Source organism: Vipera berus (genome assembly GCF_964194415.1).
Source record: "Vipera berus genome assembly, chromosome: 8".
Lineage (NCBI taxonomy): Eukaryota > Metazoa > Chordata > Lepidosauria > Squamata > Viperidae > Vipera > Vipera berus.
Genome location: NC_138211.1, coordinates 12072232 through 12079845, shown reverse-complemented (window position 1 = coordinate 12079845; position 7614 = coordinate 12072232).

Sequence of the window (7614 nt, the reverse complement as noted above, 5' to 3'; positions counted from 1 at the left end):
CCCCAAAAAAAAACACACACCCCCATCCTCGTGAGGAAGTGCAGAGGGACAGCGCGGAACTTATCGCCCGAGGAAATGTCGCCGCCAACTCTGGTCTCGGTTTGGCTTCTGACCGCTGGCAGCTTTGGGTTGACCTGGGCTGGGCTGGGGATTATTATTATTATTATTATTATTATTATTATTATTATTATTATTATTATTATTATTATTATTATTATTATTATTATTATTATTATTAATAATAATAATAATATAAAGTTGGAAGGGACCTTGGAGGTCATCTAGTCCAACCCCCTGCTCAGGCAGCAAACCCTATACCATTTCAGGCAAATGGCTGTCCAGTCTCTTCTTAAAAACCTCCAGTGTTGGAGCATTCACCACCTCTGGAGGCAGGTTGTTCCACTGCTTAATTGTTCTAACTGTCAGGAAATTTCTCTTTAGTTCTAGCTTGCTTCTCTCCTTGACTAGTTTCCATCCGTTGCTTCTTGTCCTGCTTTCGTGTGCTTTGGAGAATAGCTTGACTCCCTCTTCTTTGTGGTAGCCCCTGAGATATTGGAACACTGCTATCATGGCACCCCTCACCCAAGAAAGAAAGCACCCCTCACCTAAGAAAGCTTCCCGTTTGATTGATACTTGGAGAGATGACCACTCATGGTCCTCTGTCCATTAGTGAGCGTCCCTGTGGAGAGACGGGGCGACCTGAAAGACGGGGCGACCAAGAAGGCAAGGCATGTCCATATATTGTCCAAATACGATACAGGGTTGCACCCCGCGATGTCATCAGGAGTTGATTCGGACTGGGAAGAAACTTGGCACTTACTTGCAGTTAAAGGTGTTTTTTGCGGTTACCAGAGCTGGGCACACCTTTAGCCTACGGTGGTTGTGTCAAGGTGGCAATGCAAATAAGCTGAAATTTTATCACCTTTTTTTTTTCATTTTCTTCTTCCTTTCCACTTCCTTTCCCTTTATTGCCTTTCCTTTTTCAAAATCTCTTCTCTTTCTGACTCACCTAATTCTCTTTGCTTTACTTGTTTTCACTATATTTTCCATCTCATTATTTTTCACACAAGCTATAAATAATCAGACTACTGATTATTTGAACACACTTGTATTTTGGGTCTGTTCGGATTTGTGCTGACTCCTGGTGACTGCCTGAATAAGTCCCTGCAGTTTTCTTGGTAAGATTTCAGAAGGGGGTTACCATTACTTCCTTCCTAGGGCTGAGAGACCTAGGAAGAATGGCCAAAGGTCACCTAGCTTCCTTTGGACTTAAGGCAGTACTAGAACTCACAGCCTCCTGATTTCTAGCCTGATGTGTTAACCATTATACCAAACTGGATTTCTGTTTCCTGTATGGGTTTACTGTATATTCTGCTCAATTAAACTGAGTTAACCAAATCGGCTGTCTCTGTAAAACCTGCTAAACACATTAAAATTAGGTAAAAGGTAAAGGTTCCCCCGCACATGCGTGCTAGTTGTTTCCGATTCTAGGAGCCGGTGCTCATCTCCGTTTCAAAGCCAAAGAGCCAGCGCTTGTCCGAGGACGTCTCCGTGGTCATGTGGCCGGCATGACTAGATGCCAAAGGCGCATGGAACCCTGTTACCTTCCCACCGTAGTGGTCCCTATTTTTCTACTTGTATTTTTACGTGATTTCGAACAGCTAGGTTGGCAGAAGCTGGGATGAGTAACAGGCGCTCACTCTGTTACGTGGCACTCGGGATTCGACCCACCAAACTGCCGACCTTCTGATCGACAAGCTCAGCGTCCTAACCCACTGAGCCACCGCGTCCCTTCGTAAACCATACACATTAAAATTAAGCACGCTTAAACTGTTTCCAGATATAATCACTCCATCTGAAACTTGCCCCATTAAACTGCCTTTGAGGATGCTATTATTTCTGACTTGTTCTCAAGGTATGTGCATGTTTGCATAGATCTGTGCATACTGCAAAAACAGAAGCACTTTATGTTTCCTGCTAGTGCAGCACCTCTCTGTTATTCAATAAAGCAGTCTACCTTTTCTCAGTTTTTTGCCTAAGCCAGAAAAAGGTGCCTCTGCTTTCAGAACTACATTCGTTTTGATAAGTTAATTCCTTAAAGTAACACCAACTTTTTTTTCCCAAAGCACACACAGAAGTTGGTTAGAAGTTGGAGAATTTTAACAAAAGAAATGATCTGAACTCACGTGAGGTCCAAATCAATCACTTCTGAAGCACCCACAGTATAATTTCAGTGGGTTTTAGCAGCAGAGAAGTGCACACAGCCAAGCAAGGAGCTGGTCCCCTCTCTCACCATTACTTCAGAAACTCCCATAACTTTAGCATGTTACTCAATGTTCATCATTGGCATTGTTAAACTTGTTCAGCCAAATTCTTATGCCTCAGGCTGCATGTTGGGCAAGAGAGAAAAGATTTCTATTATGAAATCATAAGAAATGTTAGATCTCCTACCTATAGATCCTTTGTAAGGATATATGGAGGAGGAGGAGGAGGAGGAGGAGGAGGAGGAGGAGGAGGAGGAGGAGGAGGAGAAGGAGAAGGAGAAGGAGAAGGAGAAGGAGAAGAAGGAGAAGAAGAAGTTGTTATCCATTCAGTTGTGTCTGACTAATCTTGGTGATTCTATGGACCAGGTCTCTCCACATCTTCTAATCTTGCAGTGCTTCTTTGAGTTTTTCTATTCTCTGGCCAGTGTCAGCATTAATGGTGAATATATACCCAGTGACCATCAAATATTCAGCTTTCTCTTCAGGAGCTATCCAAAATACCGATTAGCAACAGGCTTGTAGTTAGCTTGGTGGTTTTCTTGCAGATGTTTCATTACCAAACTAGGTAGCATCTTGGATCAGAGAGCATGAAAAAACATACAGTTCAACCCCAAGCTACAAATACTCTCTTCTATAGTCTTGTAGTTAACAGTGGTAGTCTAAACCAGTGATTCTTAACCTCAGCAACTTTAAGATGGGTGGACTTCAACTCTCAGAATTTCTCAGACCTAATTTTTCTGGATCATCAACTTGTAAATATCATCCCAGGGGTGACATTTTACACCACCCCAAGCTTTTGTTTGGCGAAGATGTATTTAAAAAGAAGTCTACATTGAGAAAGTTGCATTTGAAGAAAAAAAAGAAATACATATATTAAGGATAGATATCTTTTGTTCCCCCTCCCCGCTAAACAAATCTTTAATAGAAGTTGAGCACACAACTAGATATGTTAGGTAAAGTTGCAAAGTGCAGTAAGTGTTCAGTAAATGTTTTCAGTCTGTTTTTCCTCCCCATTGGAAAAAGAGGCATGATATATGAAATCTTGCAAAACTGACAAGAAGATCTAGACTAATCCATACGTTTCCAGCCACAAGGGAAGTTGTAGAGTGAAAGATCTGTACCTTAACAATATAATGCACAGTCAGCTACTTCACAACAATAATGCAAATATTTTTAAAATGCAAACAATTGCAAAGCACTTGGAATGAAGCAGAAAAAAAATAGAAGCCCTTTTTACAAAGAAACAAATTTCTTAGAAAAACAGAAGATAGATTTCAGCTCAGTAGTAGCTCCTATTAGAAGATATTACACTACCATTGATTTTTTAAAATATAAATGTTTAAGCATGAGGGAACAGAATGAAAAGGCAGATGAGACTGCAGAAAAAGCAAAAGATGAAATACAAAATAAGACGAAGAGACAAAGGGTTATAGAAAAGCTACACTATACTGCTTAGTTAAATATAAAGTTAGGGTGCAACCCAGCTCTCTCTCTCTCTCTCTCTCTCTCTCTCTCTCTCTCTCTCTCTCTCTCTCTCTCTCTCTCTCTCTCTCTCTCTCTCTCTCTCACACACACACACACACACACACACACACACACACGTATGTTTATATGTGTGTGTGTGCTGAAATATTCCTCTTCATTTCAGCAATCTCCTGACCCTTGGTAGTTGTTCCCATACACAATTGGAATCATCACTCCCATATTAAAAGCTGAAAAATGTATTATTATATTATATTATATTATATTATATTATATTATATTATATTATATTATATTATATTATATTATATTATATTATATTATATTATATTATATTATATTATATTATATTATAATATTATATTATATTATATTATATTATATTATATTATATTATATTATATTATATTATATTATATTTATTATATTATTATATTATATTATATTATATTATTATACACACACACACACACACACACACACACAAACACATTCACACAGTCATATGTTAACTGTAGAGTAAATTCTGTTAAAACCACCAGGAGACACTTCTAAAGCTCTTTCTTAATATTCAATTTACAATGTGTAGTTCCAATATTCTCCTGGATCAAAGGAAATTGGCTTTACCTTATTTCTATCCTATCGTTTCCATAGTATTTTCCTGCTCTTGAAAATAAATACTTCTTCCTACTTAAGTAAGCAGAATCCCGCTATAGAAACGGGGGCAGGGGGGGGCTATATTTGCATGAATGTTTTGGAGGTGAGTGGTGGAACATTGTGAGGAATTGTAACTTGTTGCAGAATACAACTATAGAAATGTGTTTTCTGCATGTGTGAAATATTATCAGTTCTTCTCTTAAATCACAGGCTGGTGGGATATTTCAGTCAGATCACTGACCAGTCTTTTGTTTCAAAATGTTGGCTACCCAATTTATGACAAGAGTTATTTCTACTGACACAATAAAGGCGGCTGGGTGGTACATTAAACTAGGGGGGGAAAGTCTTCATGACTGGAGAACCCAAAGTTCTTTTTAAGTTGTCGAACTACAATTGCCAACACTCCTCAATGGGCAGCTAAACTGGTGCTTCTGGGAATTATAGTTCAGTAACACTTGGTGGGTCACAGATTCTTCCTCTGTTTTCCTGTGAGCAATGTGGCACAGTATTATTAATAAAATCAGACCATAAGAACTTCCGTCAGCACTGGGCTATCAAGCCAGTGGTTCAAAGGGATTTGGAAGAGATGCTTGGCAAATCTCCTTGTGGCGACCCACCAAGTATGTGGTACTACAGACAAGAAGAATCTGGAAGAAAAATGCTGGACCAGAAGGAGGCAGCATCCAGAACGAGGCTTCATTATAAGTTGTCTTGCAGTGGATTTCCTGAGGATGAGAAAAATAGTAAGTTCACTTCAGGATGTGATTTGTACATTTGTGCCCCTAAGAAACAGGTACAGGAATATTTTGGTTTCTGATGGACCAAGCAAGTGGGGAAAACCCTCTTTAGATGAAGTGCAGTATTCTATTTCTGTCTGTCTCTCAATCTAAAGATAAAACACAGCAATAAACGGCAAGGAGCAAAGAAATAATTAGGGCAGTGAAAACAGAAATTTAAGGGTGAGGAGGAGGAGTTTAAAGAGAGGTGGGCAATGTGTGTGTGTGTGTCTGTGTCTGTGTCTGTGTGTGTACGTGTATATGTGTATGTATAAATAATCCCTCTTGTAAAATACCATTGCAACTAGAAAGCTATCAGAGTGAGATGACCTAAAACAATTTTCTGAGACCGATAGTATTTTTTAAAAAACAACTACCAAGGAAGAAAACATACAAAGCATGCCTATTTGCAGTTTGAACTACTAAAACATAAACTTCAGGATTCTACAATCCCCATCTGCCACAGGGCTAGGTTACCAAATTTGAGATTGTTTGCTTTAATTACGTAGCTGCCTTTAAGCAATGAGTCCAGTACCAGTCCTGCTTAAAACAAAGCAAAGCAAAATTAAAAAAAAATAAAACAAAACTTTACTGCTGAAGCAGATAGTTGAAATTTAAAACTTCACCCCAAGCAGTTCCTGAAAAAGACAGGAATGTATTATCACTGCTAGCCAATTGACTACTCAGGGAGCGAACTGTGCTGAGAGATATAACAGGTCAGCAAAAAGGAAGGAAAACAGAGATGGCACTCAGTATTCTGACTTAAAGCTTTGCGGTCCTGACATTATAAAGCTTTATTGCTACAGATCTATCTACTCCACTGAATTTGCAGTGAATCCACCTAATTATGTGCTCTTGGATAGGTTTCTGAGTGAATATTTTATTGGGGACATCAAAGTGCTACCAAGTATCTTCTTATTCATACCGTTATGGCAGAGGAGAAAAGGATGGCATGTATGAAAGAGAGAGGGGAAACGAAATGCATTGGGAAACATGGAATATATTCAGCAAGGCATGATGGACCATTCAGGGGTGGGGAGGTTGTCCCGATGCCCTTGTAAAGGCAAATATTATTTATTCCAGGGATGGGTGAAATCTGGCCAGCTTGCATTTTATGGTATCCCATTTGGACTGATATTAGACAGGGGTCAAAGACAACTGTGTATTCTCAGGTCAGTTTCCAAAATTGGGTTTCTTCTGATTGCAGACACAAACAAAATAGTGATCAGGAAGTCAGTCCAAAAAGCAAAAACAAAAACTTAGAGGAGGACTAAGTAAGGGAAGTCAAGACAGCAATGGTCATAATCCAGGAAATGAAGAGTCAATTTGGCAAGGGTCAATCCACCAAAGGGTTAAAGTTCAAAGTGCAAGAATATTTGATAGCACATATTTTATTTCAAATACTAAGCTCTCAGAGAGGTTTCCAAAAAGCTATAGTTAATTTACTGTTACTCAAGTACTCCTTATCAAACAGCCCCAGAGAAATATATCCTGCTAATAGAGACAATAGCCTAACTCAATCAGTATTCATCAAGTCTAATTTGTACTCTAGGTCATCCAGGTGTACTGAGTTCCTTCTAATATATTTGGATGAGCTATTTATTTATTCTCAAGGTAGATCCATTGTAAGCAAGCATTTCAAGATTGCTCAGTCTTCTAGTACCCAGCAGAGGCAGCAACATCAATTGCATGAGCTGGGTGGCTACATTGATGAGCCAAGATCTGAGTATTGGGTCACTGGGCTAATTCTAGCCTGGGATCTGGACTCAGCTGATGCAAAATTCTTGGTAAGATTGTTTAATTCATTCTTCTCTTCTAGGAAGACTTCTTCAAATAGAATCCTGGCAGACATGTAGCCATTTCTAATTTTTGCATCAATACGTGAACCCAAATTCAAAATTTTAAATTTGAACTTCTCCAAATGAGAATGCTAGAAAACCACATTTACTGAGTGGGCCTAAGTGAGTATTGTATATGTGTGTGAGTGTTTTATATTAAATGTTAGGTAAGAAAATTCCTTAAAGGTTTTTGAGACAAAGCAAGAGCTGTCAACATGCATTTTCTCCCAATCACAGAAAATGCTATTTTACTAGTGGATTATATTTCTGACATCATCACAACATGCTCCCAAATTTCCTCAGCCTTAAAAAGTGTAGGATTTAAAAACATACTCACTTTTCCTACATAAAATAATAATAAAAAAACATTTGAAAAGTAGATTGATTTCACATCCCTTGCAAAGCACATGTATGGAGATTCTCAGCCATACAGGTGATGGTTGGCCCAAAGGTGCTTTTTCAAAAGGCAACTGGACTTCCTTTGTTTTTGCTTGAAGATGTTTCACTTCTCATCCTAGAACAGACATGTCAAACACAAGGCCCGGGGGCCGGATCCGGCCCGCGAAGTGGTTTCATGCGGCCCGCGAAGCCATCCTG